This window comes from Dendrobates tinctorius, unplaced genomic scaffold (assembly GCF_039654945.1).
Source record: "Dendrobates tinctorius isolate UK_male_01 unplaced genomic scaffold, ASM3965494v1 ptg000015l, whole genome shotgun sequence".
NCBI lineage: Eukaryota > Metazoa > Chordata > Amphibia > Anura > Dendrobatidae > Dendrobates > Dendrobates tinctorius.
In genome coordinates this window covers 25,210,988-25,224,071 of record NW_027361683.1, presented here as the reverse complement: position 1 = coordinate 25,224,071, position 13,084 = coordinate 25,210,988, and positions in this window count along the sequence as shown.

Sequence of the window (13,084 nt, the reverse complement as noted above, 5' to 3'; positions counted from 1 at the left end):
TCACACAAAAAACCCTGCAAAAGTCCAACACATCTAATGCAAAAAACACTGAAGTCACGACTTCGCCCCCCCCTATATCAGCACTCTGGTATATTCTGAAAGCAAAGCAAAAAGAGACCAACATAAAAGGGGACAAAACAAACTGGCACATGCAGTAATATATGGGTGGTGATTCAGCACAGCCCCAGCCGGAGCTAGCTGACCCACACAAAGCAGAGATAAACAAAACCAGATCAAATGCAAACAGAATAGCAAATGAACCACTTAGCTGAATATGCAGGGAAAGAGCAGGAGACATCAGACCTCAGGAGGCACAGGAAAAAAAAATCACCAGCAGGGATAGAGGGAGTCAGCTGTCTTAAATCCCAATCAGAAACCCCAGATCTCCAATCGTCTTCCTCATTATCAGGTGGCAAGCCTCTGTCAATCAGATCAGCTCCACTACCTCCAGTAACCACCAGAGGGAAGCCAGAGAGAGAATTCACAACAGTACCCCCCCTTGTGAAGGGGTCACCGAACCCTCATCCATGCCACCAGGCCGGTCAGGATGGGCCCGATGAAAAGCATGAACAAATCTTTCAGCATGAATGTCAGAAGCAGAGACCCAAGAATTATCCTCCAGGCCATAACCCTTCCATTTGACCAGGTACTGGAGTCTCCGTCTAGCCAAACGAGAATCCAATATTTTCCCTACCTCATACTCCAAATTACCTTTAACCAAAACAGGGTGAGGAGGCGCTGCCATGGGAACTACTAGCTCTACAAACCTCTTCAACAAGGATTTATGGAACACGTTATGAATCTTAAACGTAACTGGAAGAGCCAAACGGAAAGGAATGGGATTAAGGATTTCCAAAATCTTATAAGGTCCAATGAATCTTGGCTTGAATTTTGGAGACGCATCCTTCATAGGAATATTCCTTGAAGACAACCAAGCCATATCACCCACTATAAACCGGGGACCAATGGTCCTATGCAGGTTGGAAAACCGTTGGGCTTTTTCCTGAGAGTGGGACAACTTATCCACCACTTGGTCCCAAATCTGCTGCATTCTCTCTACCACAGAATCCACACTTGGGCAGGCCGAAGATTCATCCTGCCCTGAAGAAAATCGAGGATGAAACCCAAAGTTACAGAAAAAGGGCGACATCAAAGTGGCAGAACTAGCCCTATTGTTTAACGCAAATTCGGCCAAGGGCAAAAATGAGACCCAGTCATCCTGATCAGCAGATATGAAACATCTCAAATAGGATTCCAAAATCTGGTTTGTTCTCTCAGTCTACCCGTTGGTCTGAGGATGAAATGCAGAGGAGAAAGATAACTGAATTCCCAGTTTGGAACAAAAAGCACTCCAAAATCTGGAAACAAACTGGACTCCTCTGTCCGACACAATGTTCTCAGGAATCCCGTGCAACCGAACCACCTGTTGTAAAAACAAGGGCACCAACTCAGAAGAGGATGGCAACTTTGGGAGTGGTACAAGATGGACCATCTTAGAAAATCTATCACAGATCACCCAGATAACAGTCATTCTCTGAGAGACAGGAAGATCAGAAATAAAATCCATTGAGATATGAGTCCATGACCTCCTGGGCACCGGCAGGGGCATCAACAACCCACTAGAACGAGAACAGGGCTTGGACCGAGAACAAGTCCCACAGGGCTGCACAAAATTCCTAGCATCACGAGATAAGGCAGGCCACCAAAAAGACCGACTCACCAAATCTCTGGTACCAAAAATACCTGGATGACCAGCCAACGTGGAGCAATGAATTTCAGACATTACTCTTTTCCTCCACTGGTCAGGGACATACAATTTTCCCATAGGGCAACGTTCAGGTTTGCCCTCCTGAAATTCCTCCAGGGCACGTCTCAAATTGGGTGAGATGGCGGAAAGAACTATACCCTCATTTAGAATGGTAGTAGGCTCGGTGACATCAAGATAAACCGCAAAGAAACTCCTAGAAAGGGCGTCCGCCTTAACATTCTTAGTGCCCGGAAGAAAAGAGACCACAAAATTAAAACGCGTGAAAAACAAGGCCCACCTAGCCTGTCTAGGATTAAAGCGTTTGGCTGATTCATGATAAATCAAATTCTTGTGGTCGGTGAGGACCACAACTTGATGTCTAGCTCCCTCCAACCAATGTCTCCACTCTTCAAATGCCCATTTCATGGCCAACAATTCCCGATTCCCCACGTCATAGTTACGTTCAGATGAGGAGAATTTTCGAGAAAAGAAGGCACAGGGATTCATCTTAGAAGTCACAGGATCTTTTTGGGACAAAACGGCTCCTGCACCAATCTCAGAAGCATCTACCTCCACCTGAAATGGGAGTGAGGCATCAGGTTGCCGTAGAACCGGAGCAGAAGTGAATCTCTGCTTAAGCTCGTGAAATGCCGAAACTGCCTCTGGAGACCAATTCACCACACCAGCACCCTTTTTGATCAAATCAGTCAGTGGTTTAACAATACCAGAAAAATTACTTATAAATTTACGGTAGAAATTAGCAAAACCCAAAAACTTCTGGAGAGCCTTCAAAGAAGTGGGCTGAACTCAATCATAAATGGCCTGTATCTTGGCCGGGTCCATTTCAATAGCCGACGGGGATAAAATGAATCCCAAAAAATGAAATCCTCTGTACACCAAAGAGGCACTTCGATCCCTTAACATACAGGGAATTTTCCCTCAAAATCCGGAACACAGTCCGGACATGTTCCACATGAGAATCCCAATCACTGGAAAAGATCAAAATATCATCCAGATAAATGATCAAAAATTTATCCACAAAGTCCCGGAAAATATCATTCATTAAAGACTGGAAGACAGAAGGGGGATTAGTGAGCCCAAAAGGCATCACCAGGTACTCAAAATATCCCTCCTGAGGTCAAGCTTGGCAAACCAACAGGCACTTTTAATTCTGGAAAATAAATCAGAAATCAGAGGCAACGGGTACTGATATTTAACAGTGATTTTGTTAAGGGAACGATAGTCAATACATGGCCTTAATGAACCATCTTTCTTGGCCACAAAAAAAAAAACCCAGCACCTAAAGGTGAATAGGATGGTCTACTATGACCCTTCTCCAACGACTCCTTGATATGAGATCGCATAGCATCATGTTCGGGTACCGATAAGTTGAAAAGCCGACCCTTGGGAAATTTACCCCCGGGCATTAACTCAATTGCACAGTCATAACTCCTATGAGGAGGCAAAGACGCAGACTTACTCTCACTGAATACATCAGAAAAATCAGCCAAATAGTCAGGAATATCATAAGACAGGGGAGAGGTGGAGCTGTGCAAGCTGAAGATATGGATGAACTCTTTATGCATCAAATGGCCAAGTTCTCCAAAAAATATGACATAGCTGTCATGGGAGATTTCAACTATCCAGACATTTGTTGGGAATCTCTCTCAGGCAAAACTAACAGGTCAAGGAAATTCTTATCCTATCTTGCTGACAACTTTATCTTCCAAAAGGTAGGGGAGAAAACAAGGGGAACTGCTACGTTGGATCTAATCCTTATAAACAGGGAGGAAATGGTTGAGGAGGTAAAAGTGGCTGGGACCCTAGGAGGTAGCGACCATGCTATTTTAGAATTTTGGATAACTAGAGGAGGAAGACCTGTGAAGACTCAGACGTCAAGGTTAGATTTCAGAATGGCAGATTTTAAGGGATTCAGAAAGAGAATTGGAGGGATCCAATGGCTGGATATCCTTAAAGGCAAAAATGTCCAGGAAGGATGGGAAATCTTGAAAAATGAAATTCTCAAAGCACAATTGTTAACAATTCCGAAAAGAGGGAAGAATAGGAAGCATTTAAGGAAACCAGGATGGATGAACACAGAACTTAGGCACATGCTAAAAAGGAAGAAAAAAATGTTTATAAAATGGAAAGAGGGAGGCATATCTAAAGAAGAATATAATGCTGTCTGCAGAACCTGCAGGGCAAAAATCAGATTATCTAAAGCTGACAATGAATTGAGGCTTGCAAGAGATGTCAAAAGCAATAGTAAAGGATTTTGGGGATATGTCAAAAGTAAAAGAAAAGTCAAAGATGCTGTAGGATTTTTACAGGATGAAAAGGATGAAATGGTAAGACAGAATGTTGAGAAGGCCGAACTTTTAAATTCCTATTTTGCATCTGTTTTCTCTCAGAAAAGAAATGTAACATCAACTATTCTTCACTGTCCAATTAAGGGAATAGAAGAATCCAGGATATCTATAAACAGAAAGATAGTGAGGAAACACTTAGCTAACCTAAATGAATTCAAGTCTCCAGGTCCAGATGAATTACACCCCAGAGTACTGAAGGAGATAGCAGAAGAAATTTTTGATCCCCTCTCCATAATCTTTGAAAATTCTTGGAGAACAGGAGAAGTCCCAGAAGACTGGAGAGGAGCAAATGTTGTTCCTATCTTCAAAAAGGGGAAGAAGGTGGACCCAGGCAACTATAGACCGGTGAGTCTGACTTCTATACCAGGAAAGATCTTTGAACAAATTATTAAACAACATGTATGTCAGTACCTGGATAAGAATGAAGTGATTAAACAGAGTCAGCATGGGTTTGTAATTAATAAGTCATGTCATACTAACTTAATTTCCTTCTATGACGGAAACACTGATTGGGTGGATCAAGGAAATGCTGTAGATATAGTATATCTTGACTTCAGCAAAGCATTTGACAAAGTATCTCATACAATCCTTATTGAAAAAATGGCTAAGTATGGAATGGACAAGGCAACTGTTAGGTGGATTCATAACTGGCTTAGTGATCGAACCCAAAGAGTGGTCGTAAATGGCTGTACATCCAGTTTGAAGAATTTCTCAAGTGGGGTACCACAGGGCACTGTCCTGGGCCCTGTATTGTTCAACATCTTTATCAACGATTTAGATGATGACACAAAGCTAGGAGGGATAGCTAATACTAGAGAAGAGAGAGAGGATTCAAAAAGATATAAATAAACTGGAGCAGTGGGCAGCAACTAACAGAATGGTTTTTAACAGGGAAAAATGCAATGTACTGCATATGGGCAATAAAAATGAAAAAAGCATATACAGAATGGGAGGAATAGGGCTAAGCAACAGCACATGTGAAAAAGACTTGGGTATACTAATAGATCACAGACTGAATATGAGTCAACAGTGTGATGCAGCAGCAAAAAAGGCAAATGCAATTCTAGGATGTATTAACAGAAGCATACAGTCTAGATCACGTGAAGTCATTATTTCCCTCTACTCCTCTTTGGTCAGACCTCATCTGGAATATTGTGTCCAGTTTTGGGTACCACATTTTAAAAAAGACATCAACAAACTGGAGCAAGTTCAGAAAAGAGCGACCAGAATGGTGACCGGTCTGCAAACCCTGTCTCATGAGGAAAGGTTGCAGGATTTGGGAATGTTTAGTTTGCAAAAGAGAAGACTGAGAGGAGACTTAATAGCTGTCTACAAATATCTAAAGGGCTGTCACATTGTAGAAGGATCAACTTTATTCTCATTTGCACAAGGAAAGACTAGAAGCAATGGGATGAAACTGAATGGGAGGAGACATAGATTAGATATTAGAAAAAACTTTTTGACAGTTAGAGTGATCAATGAGTGGAACAGGCTGCCACGAGAAGTGGTGAGTTCTCCTTCAATGGAAGTCTTCAAACAGAGGCTGGACAGACATCTGACTGGGATGATTTAGCGAATCCTGCTTTGAGCAGGGGGTTGGACCAGATGGCCCAGGAGGTCCCTTCCAACTATACGATTCTATGATTCCATAATTCTATGACTCTATGAAAACAGGAGGGTCACTAAGAGCACATTGACATCCCCAACTCACCACAGACACAGATTTCCAATCTAAAACAGGATTATGAGTTTGCAACCAAGGGAAACCCAGAACAATAGTATCATGCAAATTGTGCAACACCAAAAATTTACAATTTTCTTGGTTGTCCGGGGTGACCCGCCTTATCACCTGGGTCCAAAACTGGGGTTTATTCTCCCCCAAGGGAGTAGCATCAATATGCTTCAAAGGGATAGGAGTCCGCAGGGGTATCATGGGAAAACCATGACGTTTAGCAAAGTCCAAATCCATCAGATTCAAATCTGCTCCTGAATCAACAAAAGCCTTAGCGGAAAATGTAGACAAGGAACAGATCAGGGTAATCGCCAAAAGGAACTTAGGCTATACTCTGCCCACCGCAAATGTGTGAGCAAAACGCTTTTCTTGTTTAGGGCAGACAGCAATAGTATGAGAGGCGTCCTCACAGAAAAAACACAACTTATTACGCCTTCTAAACTCCTGACGTTGTGCCCTAGACAAAACCCTATCACATTGCATGGGTTCAGAAGTTCGTTCGAAAGGCGGCAACGCCTCTCGTGTAGTTTTACGTTCACGTAAACGCCGATCAATTTGAATGGCCAATGACATAGAGTCGTCAAGACCAGAGGGAACAGGAAATCCCACCATAACATCTTTTACGGTTTCTGCCAAAGCCTTCCGAAAGAGAGCTGCTAAGGCATTGTCAGTCCATTTAGTAAGGACCGCCCACTTTCAGAATTTTTGACAATATAACTCTGCAGAATCCTGAACCTGGTTCAGTTCCAATAAAGTTTTCTCAGCTTGATCAATAGCATTAGGTTCATCATACAACAACCCCAAGCCTTGAAAAAACGCGTCCACGTTAGCCAGAATAGGATCTCCGGGTGTTAAAGAAAAGGCCCAATTCTGGGGATCGCCGCATAGCAGGGAGATGACAATTTTAACCTGCTGCACAGAGTTACCCGATGAGTTAGGTTTCAAAGCAAAAAATAATTTACAATTATTCTTAAAGTTCAAAAATTTAGACTGATCCCCAGAAAACACCTCAGGAGTAGGGATTTTTGGTTCAACAGCAGATGATTGAGCGAGATAGGCAGAAATTCCCCGCACGTCAGCGGCGAGCTGCTCAACACAATCAGACAATTGCTTAGTCTCCATTTAGACAAAAAAAAAATATCCTCCTACAGCCCCAGAAAAAAAAGAGGAAAAAATATATGAAAAAAAAATTCTGACACTTTTTTTTTTAATTCTTTCCTGCTTTAGCGTACCCTAGAGTCTACAGTTAGGCTGGTGATTCTGTTATGAATGGGCACAGAGGAGGATAGCAGGCCCAGGCTAAGTCACAGAAAACCACAGAGGTTGGTAACTAAGCAGATGCAGACCCCTGATCCTGTCCACACAACTAGCAGTAGCTGTGTAGCGTACCTACGATGATCCTAGACGCCTCGGCACAGCCGCAGAGCTAACTAAGCCTAAAGCAAGAAAGGGGAAATCTAAACTGCCCTGGAGCAGACCCCAAAGGAATAGATAGCCCCCAAACATATATTGTCGGTGAGACAAGATGAAAACACAAACACAGTCAGGAAAATAGACTGAGCAAATGATGGGGCCCACACTGACTAGACAGGACAGGAAAGACACTGTCTGCAATCACACAAAAAACCCTGCAAAAGTCCAACACGTCTGATGAAAAAAAAAACTGAAGTCACATGACTTCGCCCCCCACTATATCAGCACTCTGGTATATTCTGAAAGCAAAGCAAAAAGAGACCAATGTAAAAGGGGACAAAACAAACTGGCACATGCAGTAATATATGGGCGGTGATTCAGCACAGCCCCAGCTGGAGCTAGCTGACCCACACAAAACAGAGATAAACAAAACCAGATCAAATGCAAACAGAATAGCAAATGAACCACTTAGCTGAACATGCAGGGAAAGAGCAGGAGACATCAGACCTCAGGAGGCACAGGAAAAAATAACCAGCAGGGATAGAGGGAGTCAGCTGTCTTAAATCCCAATCAGAAACCCCAGATCTCCAATCGTCTTCCTCATTATCAGGTGGCAAGCCTCTGTCAATCAGATCAGTTCCACTACCTCCAGTAACCACCAGAGGGAGCCCAGAAAGAGAACTCTCAATCTGACCTGCTCCACTATCTTCAGTAATCACCAGAGGGAAGCCAGAGAGAGAATTCACAACAGCTCCCACTATCCCTCCAAACAGTATCATGGCACCTCACATAGCCCTCCAAACTGTATAATTGGCCCCCACATAGCGCTCTAAACAGTATAGTGCCAACTACACAACCCTCCATACAGTATAGTGCCTTCTCCACAACCCTCCAAACAGTATAACTGGCTCCCACTCAGATCTCACAACGGTATAATGGCTCCCACTCAGATCTCACAACAGTATAATGGCCCCCACACAGCCTTCAATATAGTGTAATGGTTCCCACATAACCCTACAAACAGTATAATGACCCCACACATAACCCTTCATACAGAATAATTGCCCCAGAACACCCCCCAAAGAGTAAAATTGCCCTCTCATAGCCAACCAAATAATACAATGGTCATCATATAGCCCTACAAATAGTATAATGGTCCACACCAAGGCCCCACAATGTACTCAATAATTTAAAAAATAAATAAATATTCACCTGTCCCGGTTACTCTGCTGCTCTGGTCTCTGCAGCATGTGCACTGAAGCTGTGCAAAGTATTTTGATGTACAGAACATTTTGCATCACATTTATCTAGGTCTACAAAATATGTAATTAGGGTTCCATTCCTTAATGAGGCAGCAGAGTTACTCTGTACTCTCTCTGGCCTCTGTTCAGTGGTGTCCTTCTTTTCAGAAGTTCACAAAACTGTGGTCATCCGCGCTTTTATGCCCATCTAAAAAAACGGGCACGGCCGGATCATAGGCCAGAGGTGTGCACAGTTTCTCTATCTATATAATTATATGGTATCTTCCACCACAGTCTTCATCTGAATCACTTATTTCAGAGATTTACACGGAAACCTGGATGTAAGCACTCAGCGTAGAGTGTAGGATAAATATGAGCTGAGCCTTACTGTGATCTTTAGGAAGCAGAATGAACAAATCAGCAGCAAATGAAGTATTGGTTTTATTTATTTTTTACATCATTTCTAGTGCGGTGTAAGTGACTAGACAACTTTATTCTTTGGGTCGGTGTGATTACAGCGATACCAGATTTATATTTTTTTATGTTTGACTGCTGTCACTTCCAAAAAAATGCTTTTTTTTTCTACAAAAACTAATTTTTGCGTTGCCATATTCTAAGAGCTATAATTTTTCCATACTTCTACTGACAGAGTCATTCGACTGCTTGTTTTTTGTGTGATGAGTCAACGTTTTTATTGGTACTATTTTCGGATACATAACATTTTTTGATTGCTTCTATTCCAATTTTTGGGAAACAGAAAGAACAAAATTCAGCAATTCAGAGATTTTTTTTTATGCGGGTCACCATGTGGTAAAAGTGATAAGGCAGCATTATTTTTTGGGTCAACAGTGTTGAAGTTCCTAAAGGAGAAAAATGTGGAGCTAAGTGTAGTGAGACATAATCAGTTGAGTGGATGAGTATCTATAAGAATTTGCTCATCTGAGACGGTTGTGCAAACTGAAGCACAACTCCCGCTTGAAGTATGGATGTATTTGCAAGAGACTGCTGCCGACCTGGTGGGGAGAGATTGTACCCTTAAACCGGAGTATCCCACAATGTAGATGCCAGACAGGAGGACCAAGGAATGGCCCTGTCTTTGCCACCGAGAGAAATCAAGGTGCAGAAATTTCAGGTTGCTTGTAAGTAACATTTTTTTTATTCAAATTGATAAAAATTATATAAAAAACGCATTTTGGCTGATTTCAGCCTTCTTCATGGCGTATTCTTTGGGTCAGTATGATTGCAGCGATGCTACATTTATATAATTTGTTTTATATTTTGCCGCTTTTACACATTAAAAACTAATATATTGAAAAAATATTGCTTTTGCATCACTTTATTCTGAGAGCTGTAAATTTTTTATTTTTCAACAGAAGCAGTTGTATGGTGGCTTGCTTTTTGCGGGACAAGATGACGTTTTCATAGTTTGCCACGTTCTTTTTTTTAAGTTGTTCACTCTAGGGGTTAACAATTGTGACAGTTTTAGAGATCGGGTAGTTTTGGACGTGGCAATACCAAACCCGTGTACTGGTTTATAAATTTTTTTACTTTTTTTTATTTGTTACTTAGTCTCTCTATGGGACTTTTACTTTTTTCGCTTTTATCAATGGTATAAAGAATTGCATTGCACCAGCATAGCAATGCTTCATACTTGTCAGTGCCGCACTGACAGAAACATCTTAGACCATGCTCTGAGCATGGTCTAAGATGCTTTCCATAGCTTGGTGACCTGGGTATTGTCATGACAAGGATTGAAAGACTCTTGTCTGGCTACAAAAAATGTATACAAGCTGTTTACAAGCTGTGATACTTGCAAAAAGGGGTGCTAATAGGTATTAACCATGCAGGGTGCCCAAACTTTTGCATCAATCTATTTTCCTTTTTGTAATTTTTAAAATGTAGAGGATGAAAGTATATATATTTTTTTTTCTTTCTATTTTTTCCTCCCAAAATACAAAGGAAATATGTCATCTTTAACTTTAACTCTTTTAGAGATAATTTAAAGGGAATCTGTCACCCCAGCCTGGGACGTATATGATCTATTAATATGGGCATACAGGTTATAGAAATTTTACACTGGTCCTACCTGTATGCCTCCTATTAATGGTCTTGTTGCTGAGAAATCTTATATTCTGTCTTTAGGTTAATGATTTCTTCCAGACTACGGGGCATGTGGTGCCTGGAAGAAATCCCTTTCTCCTCTCCTCATTGCAATACTACCCCCCTTTCATGCCTGTCAGTTATGGCCCCACAATCCTGTGCCTGCGCCCTGAGCTCCCTCAGAAATACATACCTCATGCTCACTTGTATGGGTGCTGCATTCAGGGATATTCTGCACAGGCGCGTCACTGTGACTTACGATGTGCGAGCTGATAAGATGCTCTCCCTACTTCCTCCCTACACAGTCATCACTAGGAACCATGTGTGCATAGTGATGACTATGCAGGGAGGAAGTGGGGAGAGCACCTTATCGGCACGCACACCGGATGTCACTGGAGCAGAAGTCGCCGGTGCCTGCACAAAAGATCCCTGAATGCAGTGCCCACAGAAGGAAGGTTGAGGTATGTATTTCTGAGGGAGTGCAGGATTCCGGGGCCATATCTGTCCTGCATGGGAGGGGGGTAGTATTGTAATGTGGAGAGGAGGCAGGGATTTCTTCCAGGCACCGTACGCCCCAGAGCCTGGAAAAAATCATTAACATAAAAGAAGAATATAACATTTATCAGCAACAAGACCATTAATAGGAGGCATACAGGTAGGACTAGTGTAACATTTCTATTACCTGTATGCCCATATTAATAGGTCATATACATCCTGGGGGGCAGACAGATTCCCTTTAATCTTCAACTTGCTTAACTGTTCACAATAACAGTAATTTTGACTAGGGGTGCCCAAACTTTTACATGCCACTGTATTTCCTATGCTTGTGGCTACTTCATCTGTGAACTGTGCACACCCCATGCGCTGCCTAGTTTAGTGATGAAAATTGAGCCAGGTGCCATCTAAGTGCTGTGCGAATACATATTCCCTCGGCTACCGCTCATTCGTATTTGCAGTATTCAGCTGCGAGCGAAGGGCTGGGCACCAGCAGTGAGAACAGGTTGGGCAACCTGGCATTGCACTTCTAATTGCAGTGTACCAACTAGTTCTCACCACTGGAAGACTTTACCTCTGCAGCCCTGTTCTGAGCTGTGAGAGAAGGGCTATGGTGGTTACAAAGGTGTTAACAGGTCAGCAGTTTGGCGTCATCATGTTACTTAACTCTGAACACTGACTGAGCTCTGCTATATTGGTGAAAATCTTCATTCAGATGTTCGTAATGCATGTACGTCTTATTGAGACTTTACTGCTGCGTCTGCGAAGAGCATCAGAAGAGATTACTTTGTCAGTGGTTACTGCACTTTACACGTTCAACTTCAATGTACAGTTCAGTAACTAGTGACAAAGTTTTCTCTTCTGGTGCGCTTTGTGCTCTGTGGCCTTTCTAACATTGTGTTTGGAGAAAATTTGGTGGAAGGTCCTTTTTTAGCAGTTACCCCCGCTTCAGCTAAGTGTCTCAGGCCTCATGGTCTCTGACGTTGTGAGTACAACTAACAGTCCAGCCTATTTGTTCGTCCCTTCACAACAGTTCCTCTTGAGAAAATTAATTGTCCACAAATGTAATTTATGAAGGCTGAGATACTGTACTATAAATACTGCTATGGGAACAGTAAAGTGCTTGCTATATTATGGCCCAGATCCACGTTCTCCTTCACCTTAGAAAAAGTAAATATCAGATATTATTATTCTCATTCCATCTTCCCAATTTTACAAATATAAATTTATGTATAAAACCCTATGTAAAAGTGTAAAAGTATATGGGCTTTAATCATGTTCTCCATATTTTTGCCTCATTCAATAGGGAACAATAATAGCAAATGCTTAATGGAATCTGTGATTCCAAAGAACTGTAGTATGTCCTAAACACTGCTCATTGCCAAAAAAAAATGTGAACGTTACAATGAACAAACCATAAGATATTAACACATGTAAACTTGCCTAAATGTTAAATCAATTTTTCTCTATTTTGCAAGTTATATTTTCTTATATGTTGAAAAAATACGGTAGTTAGTCACATAGTTAATACCTCATCTGTGAGTTATATGACATATATTCTACAATATAATGCTGCAGTGGACAGTTACTATCAAAATTATTCACCACCAATTACAAATTAGGTTTGTTAGATAAATTGACCACCTCTCTCCTATTTGCAATAGAACAATGAAAAAAAGAAGAAGAATTTAAATAGCTCCACACAACTCATACCACAAATAGTTCCTGGAAATTCAATACAAAATGCTAGTTTTAATAACTGCAGGTGTCTCAGAATTCTTAACGAGCGTCTTTAGTAGTTAGTTGGGCACACTTTAGTTCTAACCTTCTGCAAATGCAATGCATAGTCAGATACCAACTTCTGGCATAGTTTCTGACGAATCTTAGCCCATTTCTCATGGGCAATGGCCTCCAGTTCACCAATATTTTGAAGTTTGCATGCTACAACTGTCTTCTTCCAAGCCCACCAACGATTTTCTACGGGGTT